At 52.8% G+C, this 18,269-nt stretch overlaps 1 protein-coding gene across 1 annotated transcript in view; it reads left to right on the top strand.

Annotated features, from left to right (window-relative positions):
- SYCP3 (synaptonemal complex protein 3) overlaps nt 1-18,269 on the top strand; it is a 172,722-nt gene that overhangs the window by 97,965 nt on the left and 56,488 nt on the right. The gene's annotated exons all lie outside the window — the stretch shown is intronic.

The raw sequence follows: 18,269 nt of genomic DNA, 5'->3' as shown, positions 1-18,269 counted from the left end.
CGTTTGTCTCTTTGTCCGTTTGTCTCTTTGTCCGTCTGTCTCTTTGCCCGTCTGTCTCTTTGCCCGTCTGTCTCTTTGCCCGTCTGTTTCTTTGCCCGTCTGTCTCTTTGCCCGTCTGTCTCTTTGTCCGTCTGTCTCTTTGCCTGTTTGTCTCTTTGCCTGTTTGTCTCGTTGCCCGTTTGTCTCGTTGCCCGTTTGTCTCTTTGCCCATCTGTCTCTTTCCAGGTCTGTCTCGTTGCCCTTTTGTCTCTTTCCCAGGCAAATTCCAGGTCTGTCTCTTTCCAGGTCTGTCTCTTTGCCCGTTTGTCTCTTTGCCCGTTTGTCTCTTTGCCCGTTTGTCTCTTTGCCCGTTTGTCTCTTTGCCCGTTTGTCTCTTTGCCTGTTTGTCTCTTTGTCCGTTTGTCTCTTTGCCCGTCTGTCTCTTTGCCCGTCTGTCTCTTTGCCCGTCTGTCTCTTTGTCCGTCTGTCTCTTTGTCCGTCTGTCTCTTTGCCTGTTTGTCTCTTTGCCTGTTTGTCTCATTGCCCGTTTGTCTCGTTGCCCGTTTGTCTCTTTGCCCGTCTGTCTCTTTGCCCATCTGTCTCTTTCCAGGTCTGTCTCGTTGTCCTTTTGTCTCTTTCCCGGGCTGTCTCTTTCCCGGGCTGTCTCTTTCCCGGGCTGTCTCTTTCCCGGGCTGTCTCTTTCCCGGGCAGTCTCTTTCCCGGGCAGTCTCTTTCCCGGGCAGTCTCTTTCCCGGGCAGTCTCTTTCCCGGGCAGTCTCTTTCCCGGGCAGTCTCTTTCCCGGGCAGTCTCTTTCCCGGGCTGTCTTCTTCCCAGTCTGTCTCTCTCCAGCTCTGTCTCTCTCCAGGTCTGTCTTTTTCCCGCTCTCTCTTTGCCCGTCTGTCTCTTTGCCCGTCTGTCTCTTTGCCCGTCTGTCTCTTTGCCCGTCTGTCTCTTTGCCCGTCTGTCTCTTTCCAGGTCTGTCTCTTTCCAGGTCTGTCTCTTTGCCCATTTGTCTCTTTCCCGGTCTGTCTCTTTCCAGGTCTGTCTCTTTGCCCGTCTGTCTCTTTGCCCGTCTGTCTCTTTGCCTGTCTGTCTCTTTGCCCGTCTGTCTCTTTGCCTGTCTGTCTCTTTGCCCATCTGTCTCTTTCCAGGTCTGTCTCTTTGCCCGTCTGTCTCTTTGCCCATCTTTCTCTTTGCCCATCTGTCTCTTTCCAGGTCTGTCTCTTTGCCCTTTTGTCTCTTTCCCGGTCTGTCTCTTTGCTCATCTGTCTCTTTTCAGGGCTGTCTCTTTTCAGGTCTGTCTCTTTGCCCGTCTGTATCTTTGCCCGTCTGTATCTTTGCCCGTCTGTATCTTTGCCCGTCTGTCTCTTTGCCCGTTTGTCTCTTTGCCCGTCTGTCGTTTTGCCCGTCTGTCTCTTTGCCCGTTTGTCTCTTTGCCCGTTTGTCTCTTTGCCCGTTTGTCTCTTTGCCCGTTTGTCTCTTTGCCCGTTTGTCACTTTGCCCGTCTGTCTCTTTCCAGGTCTGACTCTTTGCCCATCTGTCTCTTTGCCCGTCTGTCTCTTTTCAGGGCTGTCTCTTTGCCCTTTTGTCTCTTTCCCGGGCTGTCTCTTTCCCGGGCAGTCTCTTTCCCGGGCTGTCTCTTTGCAGGGCTGTCTTCTTCCCGGTCTGTCTCTCTCCAGCTCTGTCTCTCTCCAGGTCTGTCTTTTTCCCGCTCTCTCTTTCCTGCGCTGTCTCTTTGCCTGTCTGTCTCTTTGCCTGTCTGTCTCTTTGCCTGTCTGTCTCTTTGCCTGTCTGTCTCTTTCCATGTCTGTCTCTTTCCATGTCTGTCTCTTTCCAGGTCTGTCTCTTTCCAGGTCTGTCTCTTTCCCGGTCTGTCTCTTTGCCCATCTGTCTCTTTGCCCATCTGTCTCTTTGCCCATCTGTCTCTTTGCCCATCTGTCTCTTTTCAGGGCTGTCTCTTTTCAGGGCTGTCTCTTTGCCCATCTGTCTCTTTTGAGGGCTGTCTCTTTCCCCATCTGTCTCTTTCCCCGCTTGTCTCTTTCCCCGCTTGTCTCTTTCCCCGTCTGTCTCTTTCCTCGTCTGTCTCTTTTCCCGTCTGTCTCTTTTCCCGGGCTGTCTCTTTGCAGGGCTGTCTCTTTGCAGGGCTGTCTCTTTCCCGGTCTGTCTCTCTCCAGGTCTGTCTTTTTCCTGCTCTGTCTCTTTCCCCGCTATGTCTCTTTCCCCGCTATGTCTCTTTGCCTGTCTGTCTCTTTGCCTGTCTGTCTCTTTGCCTGTCTGTCTCTTTGCCTGTCTGTCTCTTTGCCTGTCTGTCTCTTTGCCCATCTGTCTCTTTGCCCATCTGTCTCTTTGGGCGGCTGTCTGTTTGCCCGGCTGTCTGTTTGCCCGGCTGTCTCTGTCTGTGTCTCTGTCTTTTTCTGTCTCTCTCTCTCACCACCGACATCATATTACCTCATACCTACTATAGCAATCACTGACAGTTGCTATTTATAGCCTGCAGCTCCCAGCTCCATTCAGTTTAATGGATGCAGGATTTTCATAGAATAACTGTAAAGCAAACAAATTTTCCCATCTAAACATAGTCTATGACATTCCCTGAGTCACATGGAGTGTGTGTGCAAAATTTCGTGATTGTAAATGCGACGGTGTGGATTCCTTTAGCGGACATACATACACTTAGCTTTATATATTAGATATAATGATCATCTAATATACGCATATATTGGTACTATACTTGTACACTGTTCAGTAGGTTTCCACAAGTTTTATATATGTATATTTAATCATTATAGGGATATAGTGCCACTTTATTTGATCTTTCTATCTAATTTTTCCATTAATTTGAGCAAAAAATGTTGGCTGGAATTGTGCGATTCACTTTCCCTTTGTTCATGCACTCAGAGATCAGTCAGAACTAGTGATGGGCGAACAGCCCGATGTTCGTGTTCGGGAGCCTCACCCAAACGTTTTGTAAAGTTCTAGTTTGGGTTTTGAGATAACGCGAACTTGCATCCGAACACCAAACTTGGACTTTACAGTGATGGGATTGGGCGGGGGGGCTGTAAAAGAAAGAATATAGTTAATAATAAACATTGTCATTATACTTACAGGTACCGCGACGCGTCCTGCAGACCTGCTCAGCCGCTGTCTCCCGGTCGCTTCTTCTTCCATGTCTGATCATTGCTGTGCCCCCGGGTTACAGGACCTTCCATGACTTCATAGTCAAGTGACCAGCTGGTGTGAATGTTGTAGAGACATTGGGTTACAGACTGGTCACATGGCTATGACGTCACACAAGGTCCTGTAACCCACGAGGTAATATTTACACCAGACTGGTCACAAGGCTATGATGTCAAGGAAGGTCCTGTAAGTCAGCTGTAGCAGAGCTGAAGATGCTCGCCCACCTCTGGACTACGTCGGAGAGTTTTTCTTTGGTAATAAAGATGGAGTCCTAAATGTCTTCTGTTTTATTTCTAAGAAATTATGTTTTCTTTGTGTTGTTGTTTTATTTTACTATTAAAATAACAGACAATGACAGACTCTGTCACTGAGTGTATGTTTGTGACTGGATGCTGGAATAACCTGAAACCAGTCCATACATTCTAGCATCTAGAATGTATGGGCAGATGCCAGGTTACTTCAACAGTCAATCACAGACACCCATTCTGCGTGACAGAGTCTGTGATTGGCTGTTGGGTCCCTCACACATAAAGTAGTGTAAAAATAAATAATTAAAAAAAAAATGATGTATTGTCATGCGGTATTTCTTTATCGTTCCTATGGGAGACCCAGACCATGGGAGTTTAGCTTCTGCCTCCGGAGGACACACAAAGTACTACACTTAAAAGTGTAGCTCCTCCCTCTGAGCTTATACACCCCCTGGAGAACCAGATCTAGCCAGTTTATCGCTTTGTGTTCAGGAGGCACATGCATTCTCATCTGATTTCTGATTTTTGGAAAGAGTTTGAAGAAAAGCGGGTCCAAGTCTGGACTCCCGGCATGTCCCTTCTCACCCCACTGTGTCGGCGGTGTTGTTAAGGTTGATTTCCAAGGCTGGAGCCTTACATGCCGCGCTCCTTCACCATCCCTCCTGGGCTCTGGCTTGAAGTGGGAGCCAGCACGGTCTCCATGCTTGGCAGGAGACCGGTCTCCATCCGCAGCCCTTCAGGATCCTGCTGGACCGGAGCACTCATCCCCAGGGACTTGGAACCCTGCGTCCCAGCAAGCTAAGTACCTGAGACGTTTATATATTGGGGGTCCCTGTACTTTATTGTTGTGGGAGAGTGTGCTGACTGTGTTTTGTGACATTTCCGGCGGGTTCTCTGGCTGTCGCCTGAGAACCGCGCCGATGGTGCCTGCGCGCCGGCCGCGCTGCTCAAATTTAGGCCCCGGCTTCGCCGGAGGCCTAGTTTCGGTTTCTCTGCCCTCGCATGTCACTCATGCAGAGGGACAGGCTCGGCTCCGCCCGGCGGCCGTTCAGCACAGGGGAGGCACTCCTCACTGCAGTGTGAGTCTCCTCCCCTGTAGGTCTCTATGGCCCTCCAGATCCCGCTCCTCATGCAGGTCCCGCCCCCTCTCTTCGCTCCGGCGGCCATTTTCTCAGCATTCTCTCTGCAGCAGCGCTGGTCTGCAGCATCTCTGCTGAGTTGCTGTGCTTGGGGGTCCGGGCTTCGGGATCTGGAGGGCACACAACACCGCTCCAGCGGTCTGGTAAGGCTAAGTTCACATTTCCGTTGATTTGTATCAGTCACATGCGTCGCTTGACGCATGTGACTGATGCGCTGTTCAACGCTGTACAACGGATGACAAAGAACAGAATTCTTTGTCGGATTCCGTTGTGTGCGGGGGGCGGAGTTCTGGGGCAGAGCCGAGCGGGGGGCGGGGCCAGGCGCTGAGGATGTCAGTGGAAGTGCTGCGGTCTGCATGGCTGGGGACAGGTGAGTGTATCTGTGAGTGAGTGAGTGTGTGTATGTGCATGTATGTATGTATGTATGTATGTATGTATGTGTGTGCACATGCAAAGTGCGGGAGGGGGCGGAGCCGAGCGGGGGGCGGGGCCAGGCGCTGAGGATGTCAGTGGAAGTGCTGCGGTCTGCATGGCTGGGGACAGGTGAGTGTATGTGTGAGTGAGTGTGTGTATGTGCATGTATGTATGTATGTATGTGTGTGTGTGTGCACATGCAAAGTGCGGGAGGGGGCGGATCCGAGCAGGGGGCGGGGCCAGACAAGGGTGTCAGTGCTTGTCTGCATGGCTGAGGACAGGTGTGTGTGTGTGTGTGTGTACATACATGTGCGGAGTGCGGGAGGGGGCGGGGCCGAGCGGGGAAGTGTCGGCCTCCCTGCACACGTAACCAGCCTAAATATCGGGTAACAGCAAAGCACCCGATGTTTACCTTGGTTACCCGATATTTACCTTGGTTACGGGCCTACACCGCTTAGCGCTGGCTCCTTGCACCGTAACCAGGGTAAATATCGGGTAACCAACCAAAGCTGGTGACGTGTGCAGGGAGCCAGAGAGCATGCGCAGCGAAATCCGACGGATCTCGCTGCTCAAAAAACGTTACATGCTGCGTTCCTCCCGCCCGGCGGTCAGTCGTTCCACGACTGATCAGTCGGGCGGAGGGTGCAACGCAGCATCATCAGTCACAATCCGCTGCTCATACAAGTCTATGGGAGCAGCGGAATCCGCTAAACGGATTCCGCTGTTTACAAGAGCAGCGGATTGTGACTGATAGATTTTAGCGGAAATGTGAACTTAGCCTAAGCCACAACCGGTCTCCGGTTGTGGACCTCTGATTATACTCTCTGGGGTTCATTCTCTGGCAGAGCCCCCACTTCAGCAACATGTCTCACACGAGGAGCAAGGCTCCAAAGCTGTATTCAGTATGCACTGCATGTAAGCTCCTGCTGCCTGAACTGAGCATATTCCCACATTGTGATGCCTGCTCTAACCTGGCGGTGCCTCAGCCTGGAGTCTCACCCCCAGTGGTCTCTCAGGCTGCTCCTGCTCCTGTGGCTAAACCCTCGGCTTGGGTAGAATCCTTTTCTAGGTCTATCTCCCAGTCTTTTGCAGACTCCATGGGACTTCTGTCCAGTAGTTTGCTGAACATGCATCAGCCCCTTTCACAGGGTGCCTCTGCTGCTAGGGGTCTCTCAGGACCGGAGCTCACAGAGGATTCATCCTCTGGTCCCAGACCCCGTCCTTCTAAGAAGAGACGCAGGGTTCCCTCTCCTTCCTCATCCCGCGGCTCTGATTCAGGAGCTGACTCGCAGGACGAGGAGGATGCCTTTACGGGGGGCTCGGAGGTTAACTCCATGTGCCCCATTGATCTGTCTGAAAGTGACTCAGATGTTAGTGATTTGATTGCGTCCATTAATTCTGTACTAGATCTCAATCCGCCAGTATCAGAGGTACAACCCTCGCTGGCAGAAAAGCATCAGTTTACCTCGCCCAAGAGAGTAAAGAGTGTGTTCTTTAACCACTCCAGTTTTTAGGCCGCTGTGACCAAGCCCAGGGCCTGTCCTGACAAACGCTTCCCAAAGCGTGGTTCTGACGACCGCTTTCCCTTTCCACCTGAGGTGGTCAAGGAGTGGGCTCATTCCCCAAAGATAGACCCCCGGTGTCTAGACTCTCAGCCCGGACCGTTGTATCGGTGGCTGATGGCACACCTCTTAAGGATTCCACTGACCGCCAGATTGACCTTCTGGCCAAATCCGTATATGACGCGGCGGGGGCCTCGTTCTCTCCCACTTTTGCAGCAGTGTGGGCTCTCAAAGCCATCTCTGCTTCTCTAGAGGAGATGCATTCCCTCGCCAGGGAATCTATGCCCGAAATGGTTACCTTAACTTCCCAAGCTTCAGCTTTTTCATCCTATGCCATGTCTGCCATGCTGGAAGCTTCTGACCGCACTGCGGTGGCTTCGGCTAATTCCCTCGCTATCCGCAGGATATTGTGGCTTCGAGAGTGGAAGGCAGATGCTTCTTCAAAGAAGTACCTTGCTGGACTCCCTTTTGCTGGGTCCCGACTGTTCGGTGAACAGCTGGATGAAATTATTAAGGAAGCTACTGGCGGGAAGAGTACTTCCATGCCACAAACCAAAACCAGGAAGGCTGTCCAGAGCAGGAATCAGTGGAGGTTTCGTTCCTTTCGTCCCTCCAACTGGTCGTCCTCTAAGCCCTCGGCCTCGTCCACTAACTCAGCCAAGGACCAAAAATCCACCTGGCGCACAAAGGCGCGTCCACAGAAGACCGCAGGAGCTGCTGCCACTAAGGCAGCCTCCTCGTGACTATCTGTCAGCGCCAGCAACGTCCTTAGTCGGTGGCAGGCTTTCCCACTTTGGCGACGCGTGGTTTCAACACGTCTCCGATCAGTGGGTGAGGGACATCATCTCCCACGGCTACAGGATAGAATTCTCTTTCAGCCCGCCAAACAGATTTTTTCTGTCAACTCCCCCCTGCTCCAAGGCCGCCGCCTTCTCTCAGGCCGTGGCATCCTTGCAGGCCAACGGAGTAATTGTACCGGTTCCCGCCCGGGAACGGTTCAGAGGTTTCTACTCAAATCTCTTCCTAGTCCCCAAAAAGGACGGTTCCTTCCGGCCCATCCTGGATCTCAAGCTTCTCAACAAGCATGTTCAGGTGCGGCATTTCCGCATGGAGTCTCTGCGATCAGTCATTGCCTCAATGACCCAAGGGGATTTCCTGGCATCCATCGACATCAGAGATGCTTATCTGCATGTGCCAATTGCAGTTTCACACCAGCGTTGGCTACGTTTTGCAATCGGAGAGGAACATTTCCAATTCGTGGCTCTCCCCTTTGGGTTGGCCACAGCTCCTCGGGTATTCACCAAGGTCATGGCAGCAGTGATTGCGGTCCTGCACCTACAGGGGTTGGCAGTGATCCCTTACCTGGACGACCTTCTAGTCAAGGCTTCATCCAGCGTGGACTGTCAGCGGAGTGTCTCGCTCACTCTCGCCACTCTAGCCCAATTCGGGTGGCTTGTCAATCTTCCCAAATCCACTCTGACTCCGGCCCAGAGTCTCACGTACCTAGGGATGCAGTTCGAGACACTGCCGGCACTTGTGAAGTTGCTCTTAGTCAAACAGCAGTCCCTCCAACTGGTGGTGCACTCTCTGCTGAGGCCCCGCCGTTATTCCCTCAGGCGCCTGATGCAGGTGCTGGGTCAGATGGTGGCGTCAATGGAGGCTGTTCACATTGCCCAGTTCCATCTGCGTCCTCTGCAGCTGGACATTCTCCGCTGTTGGGACAAGCGGCCTTCCTCCTTGCACAGGTTAGTGGCTCTGTCGCCACAGACCAGGAGCTCTCTTCAGTGGTGGCTTCGGCCCCTCTCTCTGTCTCAGGGGCGCTCCTTTCTGGCCCCGTCCTGGGTGATCCTCACCACGGATGCCAGTCTATCCGGCTGGGGAGCGGTATGTCTCCACCACCGAGCGCAGGGCTCTTGGACTCCGTCCGAGTCAGCCCTTTCGATCAATGTGCTGGATACCAGAGCCGTGCTTCTGGCTCTCCTAGCTTTTCACCATCTGCTGGCGTGCAGGCACATCAGAGTCCAGTCAGACAACGCGACAGCGGTTGCCTACATCAATCACCAAGGCGGGACACGCAGCCGCCTGGCAATGTTGGAGGTACAACGCATCCTTCAATGGGCGGAGGACTTCAAGTCCACCATATCCGCAGTCCACATCCCAGGCGTGGAAAACTGGGAGGCAGATTATCTCATCCGTCAAACCGTGGACAGTGGTGAGTGGTTCCTGCACCCGGCAGTTTTTCAGTCAATCTGCTGCAAATGGGGCACTCCGGACGTGGAGCTAATGGCATCCCGCCACAACAACAAAGTTCCCGTTTACGTAGCTCGCTCCCACGATCCTCAGGCATTCGACGCGGACGCTCTGGTTCAAAACTGGTCCCAGTTTCGTCTGTCCTACGTGTTTCCCCCTCTAGCCCTCTTGCCCAGAGTTCTGCGCAAGATCAGAATGGAGGGCCGTCGAGTCATCCTCATTGCTCCGAACTGGCCCAGGCGAGCTTGGTACCCAGACCTGCTCCATCTGTCCGTAGAGGTGCCGTGGCATCTTCCGGACCGTCCAGACCTTCTCTCACAAGGTCCGTTTTTCCGCCTGAATTCTGCGGCTCTCAGATTGACGGCGTGGCTCTTGAGTCCTGGATCTTGACGGCTTCTGGTATCCCTCCTGAAGTCATCTCCACTATGACTCAGGCCTGTAAGTCTTCCTCCGCCAAGATCTATCACAGGACTTGGAAAATTTTCCTGTCCTGGTGTCGCTCTTCCGGCCATCCTCCTTGGCCATTCTCGTTGCCGACCCTTCTGTCCTTTCTACAGTCCGGTCTGCAGCTGGGTCTGTCCCTCAACTCTCTCAAGGGACAAGTCTCAGCTCTGTCAGTGCTGTTCCAGCGACGTCTCGCCCGGCTGGCTCAGGTCCGCACCTTCGTGCAGGGCGCGTCTCACATCATTCCGCCTTACCGGCGGCCCTTGGATCCCTGGGACCTCCAATTTGGTTCTCACGGTTTTGCAGAAACCCCCCTTTGAGCCTCTTAGGGAGGTTTCTTTGTTTCGTCTTTCACAGAAAGTGGTCTTTCTAGTGGCCATAACTTTCCTCAGGAGAGTCTCCGATTTGGCTGCGCTCTCTTTCGGAGTCACCTTTTTTGGTTTTTCATCAAGACAAGGTGGTTCTCCGTCCGACTCCGGACTTTCTTCCTAAGGGGGTCTCTCCTTTCCACCTTAACCAGGACATTACCCTACCTATCGCTTTGAAAAAGCGTTGCATACTCTGGATCTGGTGCGTGCTCTCCGGATCTATGTGTCTCGCACCGCTGCTCTTAGGCGGTGCACTTCTCTTTTTGTGCTAACCACAGGTCGGCGCAAGGGCCTCTCTGCTTCTAAGCCGACCTTAGCCCGTTGGATTAGGTCGACCATTTCGGACGCCTACCAGTGTTCTCAGCTGCCTCCCCCACCGGGGATCAAGGCACACTCGACCAGAGCTGTCGGTGCCTCTTGGGCTTTCAGGCACCAGGCTACGGCTCAACAAGTCTGTCAGGCTGCCACTTGGTCTAGCCAGCATACCTTTTCAAAGCACTACCAAGTGCATGCTCATGCTTCGGAAGATGCGAGCTTGGGCAGATGCATCCTTCAGGCGGCTGTCGCCCATTTGTGAAGTTAGGCTCCGCCTACTTCTTAGTTTTTCTTTTTATTTCCCACCCATGGACTGCTTTGAGACGTCCCATGGTCTGGGTCTCCCATAGGAACGATAAAGAAAAAGAGAATTTTGTTTACTTACCGTAAATTCTTTTTCTTATAGTTCCGTATTGGGAGACCCAGCACCCTCCCTGTTGCCTGTTGGCAATTTCTTGTTCCGCGTGTTATCACCGGCTGTTGTCGTGGACAGAGTCTCCGGTTGTTCCGGTTCTTGCTCTGTTTTACTTGTGGGTGGCTATTCTCCTTCAGCTTTTGCACTAAACTAGCTAGATCTGGTTCTCCAGGGGGTGTATAAGCTCAGAGGGAGGAGCTACACTTTTAAGTGTAGTACTTTGTGTGTCCTCCGGAGGCAGAAGCTAAACACCCATGGTCTGGGTCTCCCAATACGGAACTATAAGAAAAAGAATTTACGGTAAGTAAACAAAATTCTCTTTTTTTGATTCTCAGTGCAGATAAAGTGAACTGCCACCCCCATCTGCCTGGCTTTACGTTGACTGCAAATCAAAATACAGGAAGCCCATTAATTTTTTTTAATTATTTAAAAAAATTATAAAAAATAAAATGTGAGCTCTCGCCGTATTTTGATCGCCAGTCAGGTAAATCCAGGCAGCTGGAGGCTTTGATTCTCAGTGTGCTAAGGCTCAAGCATTCTGGGGCCCCCATGCTAAAAAACGCAGCCCGCAGCTGCCCTTGGAAACAGCGCATTGTTTTTTAGCGCCATTTCCAGGCGCTTTACCCGGCTCGTCCAATGGCCCTGATGACTGTGGCACGCTGGGTAATAAAGGGGTTAATACTAGATTTGTATTCTCAGCTGGTACTAAGCCCGAAATTCATGGTGTCATGCTAAATTACACATGGCCACCATGAATTTCTAGTTAACAGTAAAAAAAAAACACAACACATAAAACTATTTTTCTTTGTCGCTCCATTGGGAGACCCAGACAATTGGGTGTATAGCTTCTGCCTCCGGAGGCCACACAAAGTATTACACTTTAAAAAGTGTAACCCCTCCCCTCTGCCTATACACCCTCCCGTGGCTCACGGGCTCCTCAGTTTTTATGCTTTGTGTTGAAGGAGGCACACATTCACTCAAGCTCCCATTTTAAGTCAGCAGCAGCTGCTGATTGTATCGGATGGAAGAAAAGAGGGCCCCTGACAGGGCCCCCGGCATGCTCCCTTCTCACCCCACTAAGTCGGCGGTGCTGTTAAGGTTGAGGTACCCATTGCGGGTACAGAGGCTGGAGCCACATGCCGTTTTCCTTCCCCATCCCTTAGAGGCTCTGGGAGAAGTGGGATCCTAACCGGTCATCCAGGCACTGGGACCGGGCTCCCTCCGCAGCCCCTGTGGGATTCTGACGGACAGGAGACTGAGTATCATCAGGGACAGGCCCTGCATCATAAAGGTACTCTGTGTCCCCTTGGGGACGGTGCATGGAGCACTTGGTCTCAGACGCTGCAGCGGCTGCTGTTTTTGTGTGACGACCGGGACTACCGCGCCGACCGCGCCTGCTTGCCGGCCGCGGTATTAAATTTAGTCCCCGGCTTTTGCGGCCTAGTGCATTAAACTCCCGCCCCCGGGCCTGCCAGTCAGGGGTAAGGGCGGGACGGTCGGCCTGACGTCGACTGTGAGGCCTGGAGCATACTTTAGTGTCCTCCTCCCCCCTCACTCATCACTCTGGGGCACCAGATTCCCGCACTTTATTGATCACGCCCACGGCTCCCTCCTCCCCTTAGAACACCGGCAGCCATGTTTTAAACACATTCTGCCGGTGGAGGACTTCTGGCTGCAGCTCTGGGAGACCCAAGGCAGGGAATCTGGTGGACACACACCGCTCTGGGCGGTCGGTAAGCCACACCGGTCACCGGTGCTGGTCCCCCTAGGGTGCCGAACTGTATATATATATTATATTTGTATACATTTTCTAGGTTCGGCCGCAGTGTTTAGCCCTTGGCTATATACCCTCAGTGATCACTCTCCTGGGAGACAACAGCATGTCGGTCACAAGGAGCAAGGGTACCAAGACACAGGGTTATTTTGCAACCTGTACCTCTTGTGCGGCTATGCTACCTGCAGGTTCCACCTACCCTCACTGTGAGCAATGCTCGGGCCCTGTGGCACTCGCTCAGCCGGAGCCTCGGGCACTGGTGGGACCCTCGGCCCAGGTAGAACCGCCGGCCTCCCCTGTCCAGGCGGCAGGGACAGAGTTTGCAGTTTTAGCTGAGAAACTCTCTGAGTCACTTTCACAATCCATGGCTCAGTCTATGGACAAATGGTCTGCTAAGATACTAGAAGCCTTACAGTCCAGACCGGCCCTTACACAGGCCCCGGGCACTGCGGGGTCATCGCCCCCAGGCCCCTCTCGGTCTGCGCCGCAGCATGCTCCTGGGGTGGCCCCTAGGTATCACGTGGAGGACTCCGGCACGGACCGCAGTCCCAGACCGGCTAAGCGGGCTCGCTGGGAATCTTCCCCGACTTCATCACGCTGTTCGGGGTCTCAGCTTGAGGACTCTCTGGAGGATGAGGCAGAGGTCGCAGCCCAGGGCTCTGACCCTGACGTTGCTCTCAATCTTGATACACCTGAAGGGGACGCCATAGTAAATGACCTTATAGCGTCAATCAACCAGGTGCTAGATCTTTCTCCCCCGCCTCTACCTGTGGAGGAGTCGGCTTCACAGCAGGAGAAACACCAGTTTAGGTTTCCCAAACGTACACGGAGTGCTTTTTTCGATCACTCTAACTTCAGAGATGCTGTCCAGAAGCACAGAGCTTTTCCGGACAAGCGCTTTTCTAAGCGCCTTAATGTCACACGTTACCCCTTCCCCTCTGACGTAGTTAAGGGTTGGGCTCAATGTCCCAAGGTGGATCCTCCAGTCTCTAGACTGGCGGCTAGATCCGTAGTAGCAGTGGCTGACGGTTCATCGCTCAAGGATGCCACTGACAGGCAGATAGAGCTCCTAATGAAATCCATCTTTGAAGCCACAGGCGCGTCTTTCGCCCCGGCCTTTGCAGCCGTATGGGCACTCCAAGCTATCTCAGCTTGTCTGTCTGAGATTAATGCGGTCACACGTACCTCTGCTCCGCAAGTAGCGTCTTTGACTTCTCAGGCGTCGGCTTTTTCGTCCTACGCCATGAACGCCGTCCAGGACTCTGCTAGCCGTACAGGGGTAGCATCCGCCAATTCGGTGGCAGTCCGCAGAGCCATGTGGCTACGCGAATGGAAGGCAGACTCTGCTTCCAAGAAGTTCTTGACCGGTTTGCCTTTTTCTGGCGACCGATTGTTTGGCGAGCAATTGGATGAAATTATTAAGCAATCTAAGGGAAAGGACTCGTCCTTACCCCAATGAAAGCCAAAAAAGACCTCAGCAACGGAAAATTCAGGCGAGGTTTCGGTCCTTTCGGCCCTCAGCCAGATCCCAATCATCCTCGTCCAACAGGCCACAGAAGAGCCAGAGGAACTCTTCTGCATGGCGGTCTAAGTCACGTCCTCCAAAGACCGCCGGAGGCACCGTCTCCAAGGCGGCCTCCTCATGACTTTCGGCCTCCACAAACCGCATCCTCGGTCGGTGGCAGGCTCTCCCGCTTTGGCGATGCCTGGTGGCCACATGTCCAAGACCGATGGGTGAGAGACATTCTGTCTCACGGTTACAGGATAGAGTTCTGCTCTCGTCCTCCGACTCGTTTCTTCAGAACATCTCCGCCCCCCGAGCGAGCCGATGCACTTGCTCAGGCGGTGGACACTCTGAAGACAGAAGGAGTTGTGATCCCCGTTCCCCTTCAGGAACGTGGTCGCGGTTTTTACTCCAACCTGTTCGTGGTGCCAAAGAAGGACGGATCATTCCGTCCCGTTTTGGACCTCAAATTGCTCAACAGACATGTGAGAACCAGACGGTTTCGCATGGAATCCCTCCGCTCTGTCATCGCTTCGATGTCACAAGGAGACTTCCTAGCATCAATCGACATCAGGGATGCCTATCTCCATGTGCCGATCGCACCAGAGCATCAACGCTTCCTGCGTTTCGCCATTGGGGACGAACACCTTCAGTTTGTGGCACTGCCTTTCGGCCTGGCGACAGCCCCACGGGTCTTCACCAAGGTCATGGCATCCGTTGTGGCAGTCCTGCACTCTCAGGGCCACTCGGTGATCCCTTACTTAGACGATCTCCTGGTCAAGGCACCCTCCCGGGTGGCATGTCAACACAGCCTGGCCGTTGCTCTGGAGACTCTCCAGAGGTTCGGGTGGATCATCAATTTCCCAAAGTCAAAATTGACTCCGGCCCAATCACTGACTTACCTCGGGATGGAGTTTCATACTCTCTCAGCGATAGTCAAGCTTCCGATGGACAAACAGCGTTCGCTGCAAGCTGGGGTGCACTCTCTCCTTCGGGCCCAGTCACACCCCTTGAGGCGCCTCATGCACTTCCTGGGGAAGATGGTGGCAGCGATGGAGGCAGTCCCCTTTGCGCAGTTTCATCTGCGTCCACTCCAATGGGACATTCTCCGCAAATGGGACAGGAGGTCGACGTCCCTAGACAGGAACGTCTCCCTTTCTCTGGCAGCCAAAACCTCTCTTCAGTGGTGGCTTCTTCCCACTTCTCTGTCGAAGGGAAAATCCTTCCTGCCCCCATCCTGGGCTGTGGTCACGACGGACGCGAGTCTGTCAGGGTGGGGAGCGGTTTTTCTCCACCACAGGGCTCAGGGAACCTGGACTCCGACAGAGTCCTCCCTTCAGATCAATGTTCTGGAGATAAGGGCAGTGTACCTAGCCCTAAAGGCGTTCCATCGGTGGCTGGAGGGCAGGCAGATCCGCATACAGTCGGACAACGCCACGGCGGTCGCGTACATCAACCACCAGGGCGGCACGCGCAGCCGTCAAGCCTTCCAAGAAGTTCGGCGGATTCTGCTGTGGGCGGAGGCCACAGCCTCCACCATCTCCACAGTTCACATCCCGGGCGTAGAAAACTGGGAAGCAGACTTTCTCAGTCGCCAGGGCATGGACGCAGGGGAATGGTCTCTTCACCCGGACGTGTTTCAAGAGATCTGTTGCCGCTGGGGGACGCCGGACGTCGACCTCATGGCGTCTCGGCACAACAACAAAGTCCCGGCATTCATGGCACGGTCTCAAGATCACAGAGCTCTGGCGGTGGACGCATTAGTTCAGGATTGGTCGCAGTTTCGACTGCCTTATGTATTTCCTCCTCTGGCAATGTTGCCCAGAGTGTTACGCAAGATCAAGTCCGACTGCCGCCGCGCCATCCTCGTCGCTCCAGACTGGCCGAGGAGGTCGTGGTACCCGGATCTGTGGCACCTCACGGTGGGTCAACCGTGGGCACTCCCAGACCGACCAGACTTGCTGTCTCAAGGGCCATTTTTCCATCTGAATTCTGCGGCCCTCAACCTGACTGTGTGGCCATTGAGTCCTGGCTACTAGCGTCCTCAGGCTTATCTCAAGATGTCATTGCCACTATGAGACAGGCCAGGAAACCAACGTCCGCCAAGATCTATCATAGGACTTGGAGGAACTTCTTATCCTGGTGCTCTGATCAGGGTTTTACCCCCTGACCGTTTGCCTTACCCACTTTTCTTTCTTTCCTTCAATCCGGAATGGACAAGGGGTTGTCTCTCGGCTCTCTCAAGGGACAAGTATCGGCGCTATCTGTATTTTTTCAAAAGCGTCTAGCCAGGCTTCCGCAGGTCCGCACGTTCCTGCAGGGAGTTTGCCACATAGTCCCACCTTACAAGAGGCCGCTGGAACCATGGGATCTTAACAGAGTGCTAAAGGCTCTTCAGAAACCACCTTTCGAGCCACTGCGGGATGTCTCCCTTTCACGTCTTTCGCAGAAGGTGGTCTTTCTAGTGGCAGTCACATCGCTCCGTAGAGTGTCGGAGTTGGCAGCGCTGTCATGCAAAGCCCCCTTCCTGGTTTTTCACCAGGATAAGGTGATTCTGCGTCCGGTCCCGGAATTTCTCCCTAAGGTGGTATCCCCTTTTCATCTCAATCAGGATATCTCCTTACCTTCTTTTTGTCCTCATCCAGTTCACCAATGTGAAAAGGAGTTGCATTTGTTAGATCTAGTGAGAGCACTCCGGCTCTACGTATCTCGCACGGCGCCCCTGCGCCGTTCTGATGCGCTCTTTGTCCTTGTCGCTGGCCAGCGTAAGGGGTCGCAGGCTTCCAAGTCAACCTTGGCTCGGTGGATCAAGGAACCGATTCTTGAAGCCTACCGTTCTTCTGGGCTTCCGATTCCTGCAGGGCTGAAAGCCCATTCTACCAGAGCCGTGGGTGCATCCTGGGCATTGCGGCACCAGGCTACGGCTCAGCAGGTGTGTCAGGCGGCTACCTGGTCGAGTCTGCACACTTTCACGAAACACTATCAGGTGCATGCCTATGCTTCGGCAGATGCCAGCCTAGGTAGGCGAGTCCTTCAGGCGGCGGTTGCCCACCTGTAAGAGGGAGCCGTTGTCGGCTCTTTTTATTGGGGTATTCTTTTACCCACCCAGGGACTGCTTTTGGACGTCCCAATTGTCTGGGTCTCCCAATGGAGCGACAAAGAAGAAGGGAATTTTGTTTACTTACCGTAAATTCCTTTTCTTCTAGCTCCTATTGGGAGACCCAGCACCCGCCCCTGTTCCCTTCGGGCTGTTTGTTCTTTTGTGTACACATGTTGTTCATGTTGATTTGTTCCTTTGGTTCATGGTTTCAGTTCTCCGAACATCCTTCGGATTGAATTTACCTTAGACCATTTATAAGTTTCCTGCTTTTGCACCAAAACTGAGGGCCCGTGAGCCATGGGAGGGTGTATAGGCAGAGGGGAGGGGTTACACTTTTTAAAGTGTAATACTTTGTGTGGCCTCCGGAGGCAGAAGCTATACACCCAATTGTCTGGGTCTCCCAATAGGAGCTAGAAGAAAAGGAATTTATGGTAAGTAAACAAAATTCCCTTCTTTTTATTAGAAATAAAACAAAAAAATAATTTAGAGACTCCATCTTTATTATAAAAAAATGCTTAGTCCGACGTTCATAGGTAGAACAATGTCAGCTCTGCTTCATCGCTCTGTATAGACAAGTGTCTCTACAGAGAGAGAAGCAGAGAGAGCCATGTCAGCTCTGCTTCATCGCTCTGTACAGATATATACAAAGCGAGAAGCAGAGAGAGCCATGTCAGCTCTGCTTCATCGCTCTTTACAGGCATATACAGGGCAAGAAGCAGGCTGACACTAAGGGTATGATTCCACTTGCGTATGACTCGTGCATTTTTGCATTGCATCACCACGCACGGCCTGACACTATCCATACAGGTATAAAAAAAATTGGTCTGCACTGAGGCAAGTGGGTGGTGGTGCAAGTGAAAAATGGGTCTAATCCAAGATAATACGTCAAATGACTTCACCGTCGCCTCAATAAATTTTAACATTTTTTTGCATCACAATCTATGAGTGCAGTGAATTTATTTATTATCTTGGACTCTCCATACAGGGGTGGCTCAGCTGCATGGAAATAAATGCAGCCGACCCGCTCCTGTTGGGAGAGCGTGCGCTGTGCCAGGTGATGCGATGCGATACTCGCACAGTGACAGTCAAAGTTCAATCGAGTCCATGAGCCGTGGACTCGGGTGAACCCTGATGTTACCGCGAATACGGTCGAAAACAGCCGAAGACTGCCGAGTGACGAGCAGTGCAATGAATACCCCCGGAAGTTAACAGGACCTTCGATGACGTCATAGCCATGTAACCAGTCTGTAAACCAATGTCTGTACAACATTCACAACAGACTGGTCACATGGCTATGACGTCATAGAAGGTCCTTTAGTCAGTGGTGGTTAGCCGGGGGCACAGCAATGATCGGAAGCAGAAGCGGACTGAAGACAGTCTACAGGACACGTTGCAGGACCTGTAAGTATAATCAGAATGTTTTTAATAACGTGCTTTTTTTTTTTTTACAGCCCATGAACCCAAACTGTATCACGAGCTTCCCAGGAAAGCTCGTGTTCAGGATCGTGTGCACGAACGCTATGTGTTCGGTACAAACCCCGAACTTTACAGTTCGGGTTCGCCCATCTCTATTCAGAAC

Source organism: Anomaloglossus baeobatrachus, chromosome 4 (assembly GCF_048569485.1).
Source record: "Anomaloglossus baeobatrachus isolate aAnoBae1 chromosome 4, aAnoBae1.hap1, whole genome shotgun sequence".
Classification (NCBI taxonomy): Eukaryota; Metazoa; Chordata; class Amphibia; order Anura; family Aromobatidae; genus Anomaloglossus; species Anomaloglossus baeobatrachus.
Note: the sequence above shows the minus strand (reverse complement) of the source record. Positions and strands in the feature narration are given on the sequence as shown.